This window comes from Eulemur rufifrons, chromosome 16, assembly GCF_041146395.1.
Source record: "Eulemur rufifrons isolate Redbay chromosome 16, OSU_ERuf_1, whole genome shotgun sequence".
In the NCBI taxonomy this organism is placed as follows: domain Eukaryota; kingdom Metazoa; phylum Chordata; class Mammalia; order Primates; family Lemuridae; genus Eulemur; species Eulemur rufifrons.
The window spans coordinates 78921884-78934535 of record NC_090998.1 but is presented as its reverse complement, the minus strand read 5'-3'; the positions used below and the strand labels follow the sequence as shown (position 1 = coordinate 78934535).

At 35.4% G+C, this 12652-nt stretch overlaps 1 protein-coding gene across 2 annotated transcripts in view; it reads left to right on the top strand.

The window, feature by feature from the left end:
• The window catches only part of WASHC3 (WASH complex subunit 3), a 50757-nt gene that overhangs the window by 23909 nt on the left and 14196 nt on the right, over positions 1 to 12652 (top strand). The window lies entirely within an intron of this gene.

Sequence of the window (12652 nt, the reverse complement as noted above, 5' to 3'; positions counted from 1 at the left end):
TTCCCATTCCTAGAACAAAACCTAGCACATAGTATTCAGTTATGAATGAAAATGCCTATATTTTTCTCTGTGCCATTTTACCTTTTCATAGGTTTTGATGATAGATTTCTTTTTCACACTAGCTCAGTGGCTTTCAGAATGAGAAAATTGCAAAATACAAGTTCCTGGGCTCCACACTACAAAATTAGAATCTCTAGTGTTGGTACTTGGCATATAGAGCATGTGTATTTTGGAATAAAGCTCTTCTAATTAAGAACTTTTTTTTTTTTTTTTTTTTTTTTTTTTTGTTGAGACAGAGTCTCACTTTGTTGCCCAGGCTAGAGTGAGTGCCGTGGCGTCAGCTTAGCTCACAGCAACCTCAGACTCCTCGGCTTAAGCGATCCTACTGCCTCAGCCTCCCGAGTAGCTGGGATTACAGGCATGCGCCACTATGCCTGGCTAATTTTTTCTATATAGATTTTTAGTTGTCCATATAATTTCTTTCTATTTTTAGTAGAGACGGGGTCTCGCTCTTGCTCAGGCTGGTCTCGAACTCCTGACCTCAAGCGATCCACCCGCCTCGGCCTCCCAGAGAGCTAGGATTACAGGTGTGAGCCACCGCGCCCGGCCAGAACTTTTTAAAATATTATAAACTATGTATTATATCAGACATATTTTTAAATTTAAAAACATTTAAGAAAATAATAAATTGTTTTATTTAAAAAAGAAAGCCTCGACGGGGCGCAGTAGCTCACACCTGTAATCCTAACACTTTGGGAGGCTGAAGCAGGAGTATTGCTTGAGGCTAGGAATTTGAAACCAACCTGGGCAATAGCAAAACCCCATCTGTACAAAAAAAACCTAAAAAAGTTAAGTCAGGCATGATGGCACGCACCTGTAGTGCCAGCTACTTTGGAGGCTGAGGCAGGAGGATCACTTGAGCCCAGGAGTTTGAAGTTGCGGTGAGCTATGATGATGCCACTGCATTCTAACCCAGGCAACAGAACAAGACTGTGTCTCAAAAAAGAAAAAAGAAAAGAAAAGAAAGTCTTAACCCACTAGCAGTACTTCATACTTAACTTCAGTCCATCCTTTTTGCTTGATGACACTGAGTATGATCAAGGGTTCAACTTCTCTGCCTCAGCCTTTTTCTGATTTTAGCTAAGTCTTCCTGTATTCAGCCTTTTGCCTCCTTCCTGTCTTTGGTGCAGGTGTTTTTATTTCCTGAGCATTTCCAGGGTTCTGCAAGTGCTGCTACTTCATGGTGTCTCCCTCTTCAGGCACATGGACTTGGCCTTCCATTGCTATGCTAAGTCATCAGTCATTCTTATATCTGCTCTAAACTGTCCTGTGATGTGGTTCATATATGCATCTGTATCAGTAAAGCTAGAGGTTATATTCTGTTTCTTATTGTTTGAGAGTGATTTGCAAGAAGAAAGGGGAGAACAACATCAAATTGCCATCCTAAAACTAGAAATTTATCCAAGTTAAATTGAATTTTATTGTTTTTAGTTTATTGTGCCAACCTGTATCCCAGAATCTTATTACCCAATTTTTATTTCCTACTGCTCCCTGTCCTGAATTCCATTCTGTAGTCAGACAAAACCACAAACCTTTCCCTATGTAAGCTCTGTGCTTTTCTACTCCTGAATCTAGATTCCCCTTATTACATGTCCAAATTCTACTCATCTAACATGTTCTTATGAATGCTTCCACTAAATCATCCCAGATTCTAAACCTACCAGCACATAAAGCTAGAATTAATATCTCCCTTCATTGATCTGTCCAACCACTTTATCTGTAATCTTTGTAGAATTTATGAATTCATACCTTGTTCTGTGATTATTTGTCCATATTTTTACATCCCCAGTTGAAAATCAAACCATGAGAGGAAAAATGGTATCTTTTTTTTTTTTTTTTTTTTTTTTGAGACAGAGTCTCACTCTGTTGCCCAGGCTAGAGTGAGTGCCGTGGCGTCAGCCTAGCTCACAGCAACCTCAAACTCCTGAGCTCAAGGGATCCTCCTGTCTCAGCCTCCCGAGTAGCTGGGACTACAGACATGCACCACCATGCGCGGCTAATTTTTTCTATATATATTTTTAGCTGTCCATATAATTTCTTTCTATTTTTAGTAGAGATGGGGTCTCGCTCTTGCTCAGGCTGGTCTCGAACTCCTGAGCTCAAAGGATCCGCCCACCTCGGCCTCCCAGAGTGCTAGGATTACAGGCGCGAGCCACCGCGCCCGGCCAAAAAATGGTATCTTGAATAATCTTTATATTCATTTTAACACCTTGCCCATAAAGGTATCCAATCAATATTTATTGAATGGACTATTTAATCCTGCATATTAACTCTCCTTCCCAGCTTTGTATCACCTGGAAATGTGTAAATGTGCTCCCATTTCTTCAGTTTATCAGTTTAAAATGTTTTGTAGTACCAAAACAAGAATAGACCAAGTAGAAGTCTTCCTCAAGGTTGACATGAATCTGCCAGTCATTATTCTTTGGATTGTAGTATTGAACCATCTATAAATCTACCCTTTCTTCTATTTCTTAAGTATATCATGAGTGACTGTCAATTTCCAACAGCAGATGTAGGCTCCATGTTTGACAATGCCCAGGATTGTCAAATCTTGATATGGTCACTACCAGAGTTCCTGACACTTCTGCATCATCATTCATTTTGGCCTTTGTGTTCAAACTTAAGTACAAAATAGTTAAACCTATTTCCCTCATTGCTTCCTTCATCTGTTTAAGAATTAAATTTTCAGACCAGGCACAATGGCTCATGCCTATAATCCTAGCACTCTGGGAGGCTGACTAACATTCTGGGAGGCTGAGGCAGGAGGATCGCTTGAGGTCGGGAGTTCGGGACTAGCCTGAGGAAGAGCGAGACTGTGTCTCTACTAAAAATAGAAAAATTAGCCAGGTGTGGTGGTGTGCACCTGTAGTCCCAGCTACTCGAGAGACTGAGGTAGGAGGATTTCTTGAGCCCAGGAGTTTGAGGTTCCTATGAGCTAGGCTGACACCATGGCACTCTAGCCTGGGCAACAGAGTGAACTCCGTCTAAAAAAAAACAAAAAGAAAGAAATTTTCAGCAAAGAAACATAGAAATTTATCAGATGCTCTGATGTTCTGATTTGGTTAAAATTAAGCTTCTAGTACATATAGATAATGTCTCCCTGTCATATCTGTGTCTTATCTTTGTGCCTATTTGTAATGTTTTAGGAAAGCCCTATCTAAATCCTCCATCTGATGTGGTGGCCAAAAAATATGCCCTATCTCATAATACAACTTTTACCTTATTTTAACCTCATTTAGGAGTTTCTTTATCCCATGTTCAAGAATTTCCATATATGTGTATATGTATTGATTTATAGTTATTGTCCTCCTTCTATTGTAAACATTGTAAGACATTCCTTTCAAATGCTTGTTCTCAGTCACAAGTTTCTTCCCCCTAAGTGTTAGCAATTCCCAAGATTTATTTATTTTGAAATTTTAGGTTTCCTTTGTATAACTACACACATACACACAAACACATACACTTTCTTTAGGCTGTTGGATTTATTGTCTATTTACATTTTTACTCCTAATAATTTTTTTAATAGTTCTTCCACTCTGTATTCTTCTCTATTGTATTATTGTTATTTGTAGATCTAATCTTACAGTTTTAATTGAGGATTTTTTTATCCTTTGATTTCAGTCACAAGCCCCTTGATCATACCTGTGGGTATTGCTAAGCATAATCTTTTGGTTTTTCTGAACTACTTAGCACTTTTCCAGGAGTACAATTATTCTAATGTCATAAGTCATCACCTAAAATATTGTTCTTCAGCAGTATCTGCATAGCTAGTTGTGTTTCCTATATCCATCCCTTTATAAAACTGTAACTTTTAACTGGAAGAACACATCACATTGGCACCTTGCTTTAGAAAATGCCTCACAGGAATGGAGAAGAGTCATTAGAGATACATTATAGTCTGTGCCATTGCATCATTCAGTTTCTATCATTGAGATGGGAAGAATCCAGATAGCTTTGTACCTCTGTACTCTAGGATGGTGATATGCCGTCCCATTTTCTGTTAGTCTTCTAGTTAGTCTATTTTCTGTTAGTCTTCTAGTTCACTGTGATAAGGTGGTTCAATTCCTTGAGTATAAACTTTGATAAGGTGGTTCAATTCCTTGAGTCTATCTGAGACCAAACAGGGTTCAGAGGGATATAGATAGAAAAACAAAATTGACCACTGGCCATAAAAAGGAGCCTAACCCCAGGTAATTCTAGAGGGCAGCTTCATTACATATTGCCTTATCAATATTGAAAAATATTTCATTTCCCAACAAGATTTTAGATTTTCATTAAAATACTCAATTTTTTTCAACTTCAGGGGGTGGGTAAGGTTTCTCTTCCTTACCCACCACTCAAGATTTAGCTTTAGTTGTGAATGTAGAGAAATACTGATAATCAGCATAATTCAAAGCATTACCTTGTTCTTTGGTCTCCATGCCTTTTTCTGTCACTCCTGTATTATCCTCTGTGAGATAAAAGAATGATTACAGTTCCAGAAAGTAGTTGTTTTTCTGAGAGACAATTTGAATGCCCAGGAGTATACCCAGATCTTTACCCTGTACTTCTGAGGTGCAACATGGTATAGTTTCTTAGCTTTGTCATATACTCCTTATGTGACCATGTTCAGGTCACGTCACTTCTCAAGGCCTCAGTTCCCTCATACATAAAATAAAATCTAAAGTTCCTTTAGATTTGTAATCTATTAATTGATCCCCAAGTGTGAATCTTGTTATTAATGAATGTTCCTGGAACACCTGCTGGCATTTTCTGACTTTTTTTTCTCCTTTTTAAGCAAGTTTAATACAAGATTTTCAGTGAGTAATACCATTATGTTCCAAATGTGGCAGATAATTGATTCTGATTTAATGTTTGTTGTCATAATAGTGCAGCACAAGCCTTTACTAAATTACATACTGCTTTTATAACTTAACTGGAATTGTGTACATAGATCACTTTTCCAACAATTCTCCTCTTTTTACTGGCAGAGTTTGGTGAATCCTTTGCCAGTAATAAATTGTGCATTGGGAAAGTCCGACTTCCACATTAAGAAGCTAATGACTTGTATTTTTTGAAACCATATTTGCCAAAACAGTCTCTTCGGATACTTAGACTTTTTTAAAGCTCTGTTTTCTTTGGCTGGCATAAAATGTGAATTGAATAATCTCTTTGGTTCTGGTGGTTCTGATGTATCTGTTGCCAGCCATGGATGTTGGCCTGGGGAAATGTGACTTCCATTACTTAAGGATGAAGAGGTTCCAAATGATTATTAAAGATGTTCGTCAAGAAGTTATGCACCTTGGACCTCGTGAAACTAATCAAGCATGAAGTAGAGTGCTATTTAGATACCAAACAAGGTGTAGTTACTGTTAGAGCAATTAGAGTCTTTAAAACCTTTTTTTGGATATGACCCCAGTCATATGCTTTCCATGGTGTAGGGAACCCCAGGGTAGGTTCCTCATCACAGATCAATAGTGTAGTCCAAAGCAGGAGTTACTGGTTCATATATAATCACAGCTGTGAAAAACACTGGTATGGATTTAGTTTAATAACTATATGTTATTTGTTTCATTGTTTTAAAACTATATGTATTACATTAGTATGTATTTCATTTTTTTATGATACCTAAGATTTACTAATCAATATTAATGTTAATGGTTTTTGAGCACATGAAGGTTTGGGGGATAGGGAGATAATTTTTTTGTGTTGTTTTAGCCTCAGTCTGTTTATTGAAAATAAAAGCTTCATGCCCAATTATTTGATTTTCTACACTTATGAATGTAGATAAAGCAGAAATGCAAATAAACATTTGTCTTTTTAATTAATTGCATAATGTAGCCAACCTTGAGAATTGTAAATAAAAATATTTTATCCTTCACATCAGCTACATAGTTAGCCAAGTCTATTTGAATATAACTAAAAGAAAGAAGCAAAGCTTAGCAGAATGATAAAGTAACTTTGAGTTGGGATAAATGAAATTCAAGTGACCTCTGACAGTTAGCCTTCTTCCTCTACATTCTATCTTATATCAAATATAAGAAGGTTTAGACAGAGCTTTCCCCTAACCAGAAAACTGTGACAGTTAACCACCAATTGGAAGCCCCTGCTGTGTTACCTATGCTTTGCCATGGCCTGAGTATCCAGAGAACCTGGAAACACACCACTTTTTGTCATATTTTTGGAAAAGAAGTACAGAAATTACTTATTCTCTGCTAAAGTCAGTAAACCGGCCTCTAAGGAAACCATGTGTGAAGAATTATTATGCCAGTTTTGCAGATTATTATTTTTCAGTCATTTTGGCTGCATTTTGAACTCTCCCCATGATGCCTTGAAAGTTAGGGAACTTAGAACTAGTCATGCTGTGCATAGTCTTCTCAACTTCTTGGTGTTGAGAAGACGGCCTTTAAATTATGTATTTGCCCTTCTGTTTATTCTTTCTTTCAAATTTTTCTTTGTTAGAAAGCAGTAAACAATGATATTACTAAGTCCAAGTTTTAAATTTCTTGCTTTTCTTGATGGGTGATACAAAAGATGACAGGAAGTACTTGCCATGTAGTAGGCAGGTACCTGGTAAGTTATATGGTTGCCAATATCTAGTTGGTAATATTATACATGCCACCCTTGATTCTCATCTGTTCTTCACTAGTACCACTGTTGATATACAGATCAGAATATTTTAATACTAATATCACATATTTTTCATTATAGCTATCCTTAGGTGGCATTCAATTGCCGTGAAAGTATTCATTTGTGAATAATTTGTTTCCAGGATCTAGTTGTTACCATTACTATTTTTATTTATAGTGCATACCATCTCTGGAAAATATATTTTGAGTTGTGAGCCTCAGGAAGTTTTGGAATTCTCAGTCATATTTGAAGAATAGTCACATACCAACAAACTGGTATATTATACAGACTCCAGTCTCCGTTAGAGTTGTAGAAGGATAAAGTACTCTGTACACTTGAGTCCTTTATTTTCTTCGAATATACCAGATTAAATAATTAAATAATTATTAAAAAATTAAATAATTTTAATTTAAAAAATAATTTAAAGGGGGGAGTAAGTGAAATGTAAGAGAATTGAGAATGCAAAATAATCTTTTAAAAATGATTAAGAAGGTAATAAACCTAGGATGTTCAGTTTATCAAATCAGTTTTCAAAGTGTGTTAGAAGAGAATGTATTCAGGAATTTGTTCTCCACATCATATTTTTATGCCATTGGTATTATAATTAAAATAATTTAAACAGTGTGTAGGATGACTTCTCTGTAACAGTCCTTTCAAGCCAAAATGTTTAATTCTTGATTTCTGTTTATTTTCCTGTGTCAATAAAAGTTACTTCATCTGTCTTAAATTTGCTACTACACCCTACCTCTGTCCCCCTTTCCCCACGACAGAAAGACAAAGAGGGGGCAGAAGCAAATAAACACAAGGGAGGGAACGTTTAGAGGATTAGCTTAATAGTTTTAAGTTTCACAAGAATTTCCTTTTTATGATATGTAAAATGATAACAAAGGCATTAGCAGAAAAATATCTTAATGTTTGACCTCATATCTTTCATTCTAACTCATCTAAACAACTTCTTAACTCTTCAGAAATTATAACAAAAGGAACAGCATTCTATTAAGGCTCATAAGGAAGCTCTTGAAGATATACACTAGCAGTAACAGTTTTTATGCTTGCGGAAATGTGTGGTTTAGGCCTTTTGCTCTGATCCAAGTATAATTTTTCAGTTATCCAGTTTTAATTTCTCAGTACCTTTCTTTCATCTTTCTCACTAACTACCTCTGCCAGAAATAAGGAGGGACCGCACTTAAAAGTTTTCCAAATTGGTGAGGAGGAAATAATAGTCATAAATTAAGTAGTTATTTACATAGATTTACTCTTTTTAGAAATATCATGATTCTCAATCTAGCTATAAATTTGTTTGTTTAAGATTGTGTTTAACTGATGAGAGAAAAAGAAAGGACTAAAAACGCAAATGAGCTATAATAAGGAAGTGAGCTCACCTGAGGAGGGAGAGAAGTGCCTAAGAGGTTGTAGGGACTATAACTTGAGGAAGGTGTTTTTAACACTACATGCTAACTAGGATCTCAGATAGTGTAAGCATTCATAATGTGACAGTCCTAGGTCAGAAGATAATTTGTCTTGAATTGGTCACAGCAATGTAAGATGCAACTTACATACATTTGTAAGCTCATTTTTTGTTAAAGATTATTTACCATTTAGAGGAAAATGCTGATGTGTTAACTGTATGTTTTAAAAGAAATAAAGCAGATTTCAAAATACTGAATTTTACTGGGAAAAATGACTGAAAATTATCTATTCTACCTGAAGATAGTTATATTTTCGTATTTATCTTAATATTATAATTTTAAAAGATATTTTCAGACCTAAGTACAATATACTGAAGGTTTTTATAATTCGGTGAAGCATTCCAAATTTTTTCTTGCTTTTTTTCTAGCCCAGGTTCACAAATGATTTTTATTAATTGGTTAGACCATGTGCTGATGACACATTGTTATCAGATTCAGGGCCCTTCATTGTGGTTCTGTAGACACATGGCATGCCTAATCCTGGCCATCTCTCTTTAAATGGGTACCTATTATATCCGTAAGGGCATAGAGTGAGAGAATCATAATATACCAGTTCAAATACATTACCACTATTGGAAAATTAATTTAAAAATAAATATTCTGTGATTTCAGTCATTAGAATAATCTTCATCATTATTTACTAAGAATTCTATTCTTTCTAGCCTTTATTGCTGTATTTAGAGATAGTTCTTTAAATCCTCTTGAACAGGTACAAGTAACTGTAAGTTTTCAAAAATTGTTCAGGAGACCATCTGAACTTATTACAGTCTTAGGTGGCAAATTCCAAAATGATTTGCTGTAAAAAGTCTTCTAAAATTTTTATTCAAAGTTTTTATTCCTAGAAAGTAAAAGTATAATTAAATTTAGAAATTTCTAATTAATATATGTTTTGGGCCGGGCGCGGTGGCTCACGCCTGTAATCCTAGCTCTCTGGGAGGCCGAGGTGGGCGGATTGTTTGAGCTCAGGAGTTCGAGACCAGCCTGAGCAAGAGCGAGACCCCATCTCTACTAAAAATAGAAAGAAATTATATGGACAGCTAAAAATATATATATAGAAAAAATTAGCCGGGCATGGTGGTGCATGCCTGTAGTCCCAGCTACTCGGGAGGCTGAGACAGGAGGATCGCTTGAGCCCAGGAGTTTGAGGTTGCTGTGAGCTAGGCTGACGCCACGGCACTCACTCTAGCCTGGGCAACAGAGTGAGACTCTGTCTAAAAAAAAAAAAAAAAAAAAATATATATATGTTTTGAAGAACAAATACTGTATCATTTGAACCAAATGAGCTATATGTTAAAAATGGAGTTCTACCATTAATTAGCCTATCAAAGTGAATCTTTCAATTTTAGATATTTCATTTGCATCATAATGAGGAGAGGAAAATGGGTCCTCCATAGCCCTAAATTATTCTTAAATCCAACAAACACTTGAGTAGCTACAAAATGCAAAGAAAACACCATATACTTTTTTTGGTCATCGACACCTCATATTTATCATGTTACAGTGTATTTTATAGGAGAGATTGGGAGGAGAAGCAATCACATGGGGAAATTGATGCAGCTGTATTTTGAATTGTGTCTCAACAATAGATCCCTCACTTTTTGAAACTGCTAAAATGTGTTTATTTTATGAATAAAGCAACAGTAATTGCCTTACCAACTTCCTGGAGCTCTAGTCATAGCTGGTATCATTTTTGCCCATTTATTCAAGCGATTTGTTCCTTCATTTTTAAAGATACCTGATTGCAGTCAGTGGGAAATACTTACTGTGAAACTGATGCCTTAAGATAATCCTTGAAAAAGGAATAATTTACTATTAGCTTTCATAGAAACCAAAAGAAACCACTGTGTATAGTACTAGTCAAGATTTGTGAGACTCTTTGGCCCATATATTTAGGTCCAAATGAAAACCCTTGGTAGTAACATTATCAGAGTTAATATCAGAGTCTAGCATTTTCTAGATCTGTATAAGTCATTAGAAATAACGCTTCTCCTTTTTTAGATAGCTATATTCATTTTACAGTGATTAAGAGATTTATTTAAATTAATTTTGTATCCCTTCACTGAAAGCTTCCAGAAAGAGAAAAGATCATTGAACATGTGCTTTCATTTGTGTTGTGATTTGTTCAGTAAACAATTATCTATCATGTATTTTACCTCAAAATTGTATCCTAAATATAACACCCTAATATAGTTCATAAAGTACAGTATAGATATTTTAAAGATAGCACTATTGAAAATCAGAAGGCAAGGATATGGTTGAGTCTATATTACTAAGTTAAATTTTAAATAAAAGGAGCCTGATTGGAGGACTGGCTGCCTTTTAGCAACCCATAGCATCTTTTCAATTCCTGCTTGTTCCTGCTCCCTACAAATAAAGTTTTATCTACCTATCAACTCAATAGTGCTTTTCTTTATTGTTGCCTTAGGTAGGAAAGAAACTTCATATTTTCCATCTTTCATAATTGAATTGTGATTCAAACTCATAAACTGAGAGGAAACATTTTAAAATATAAGGAGCATTTTTAATTTTAAAAAAAGAAAGGTCATTTATATCTCTTAAATTGAGTAAGGCTTTTTTTCCCCCTTCTAATCTAAAACCTGAAGAAAATTTTAGCATGGTTTATTGAGGGATTCAATAGTTTGGCTTTCATTAATACAATAACAAATAAATGTAAATATTGGCAGGCCTCTAAACCTCCCAACAGTTTTTGTGATATAAGTACCTAGTATTTCACTATTAGTGCTGCCATCATAATTTCATTAGTGTGGCTTCTTTACACACTTTCTCCAGTGACGCAAATACAGACGTGATTTTTTGGAACATCAGACTTATGGCTGCCTTCTCTCTTCTTCATTACTTATGTTGGACAAACTGCCATTTTCACTTGCCAAAAAAAATCCCACAGTTCAGTAGACTTCGGTTTTGAGGTCTCTCATGTCCTCTTTAGACCACCAGTAGCTTTGTCTCTTGGCAATCAGAAATTGGACACTTCATTTTGATGTTTAACAAACCAGACTCTGTTACTTGGCCTCTAAGGAAGAATACAGGAAAACAACAAATTTTTTAAGCAACATCACTGGAAACAATGGCAAATCCCTTTGGAGTGCATTCTTTGGAACACAGGCCAAATTATTTGTTATCAAGCTTTATGAGATTTGTATTAAAGTGGTGTTAATAAGCCTTTAATGTGGGATATTAGAAGTTGACTGTATTTCCCTTTACCTATAGCCATATACAGAAATGACTAAAGGCACCAAATTTTGTGTATGTATATTTGTACTCTTGTGCTGCAAGCCAATCCAAGAAACTAAGGTTCAAATAAGGAGCTTATAGGTTCAGGTTTCTATTATTCTCATACTATAACCAATTCCATGAAATAACATTAAAATAGGAAGCTTATCTAATTCCACCAACTTTCCTGTTCCTCACTCCTTCCTTCCCACCCACTGCTTCCCCTCACCTCCACCCTATACACACTTTCTTTGCTATATTTTAGGAAATGTTTTATTTCAACTTCATTTCTCCTCGCTTCTGTTTTCTCGGCTTTGTAACTTTCTTGTATAACCTTTCCAATGATGTCCTGTGGATTATGCTAAAGTATAATAAGTAAATCACAGTGTTGAGTTTATAGAAAGACTTTATGCCATAAAACCATAGCTAATAGAAGCTGAGAGGTCTTTTTAAAGAAGTATGGCATTAACTCTGCTTTCTTTTCCCCTTTTCTACTAAGCACTTCCTTTTTTTTTTTTTTATGAAATGTTCCAAACTCCCAACTTTCCGTGTTATCCTAAATAGTTGAATGGCATTTAATTATCAAGTTAAATTCCCAGCCTTGTCATTTAAGTAGTTAGTTTTCTCCTCTACTCTCCTCACTCTGTTGCCCAGGCTGGAGTCAGTGTTGTGGTTATAGCTCACTGTAACCTCGAACTCCTGGGCTCGGGCATGCGCCACCATGCCCTAATTTTTTAAAAACTTTTTGTAGACATGGGGTCACACTATGTTGTCCAGACTGGCCTCGAACTCCTCTACAATTAAAATTAATTTTATTATTAAGTAAATTGTGTTTTTAAATATATTTCACTCAAGCCAGTCTTACTTTGGAGTAACATATTTTTCAAGTGGTGTTAGTTTTCATTTCTTCCTTACTTTATTACAAGTAAATTTATATTTATTTCTGTCTTGTCCTTTTCTCACTGTTGCTATTCTTAATATAGTCCCAGGAGGGCTCTTGAATTCTATTTGACTTTTGTGCCTAAAGTGTTCAAATGGAATTGGACCATTTTAATATGAAAAGAGCATAAGCATAGCTATATTTAAGAGTAGAAAGCTCTAAATCTTTGAGATCACATTTATTCATATTGTTAAGTATTCATTGTATCACTCTAGCCAGTGTTTTAATCATTTATCAATGTTCTTTCTGTTAGTGTTATAATAAGAATGAGAATATGATCTCTGCCTTCTATACATCAGAGTTAGTAATGAATAAGCTCAAAGGATTTAATTTGGGCTTCTGT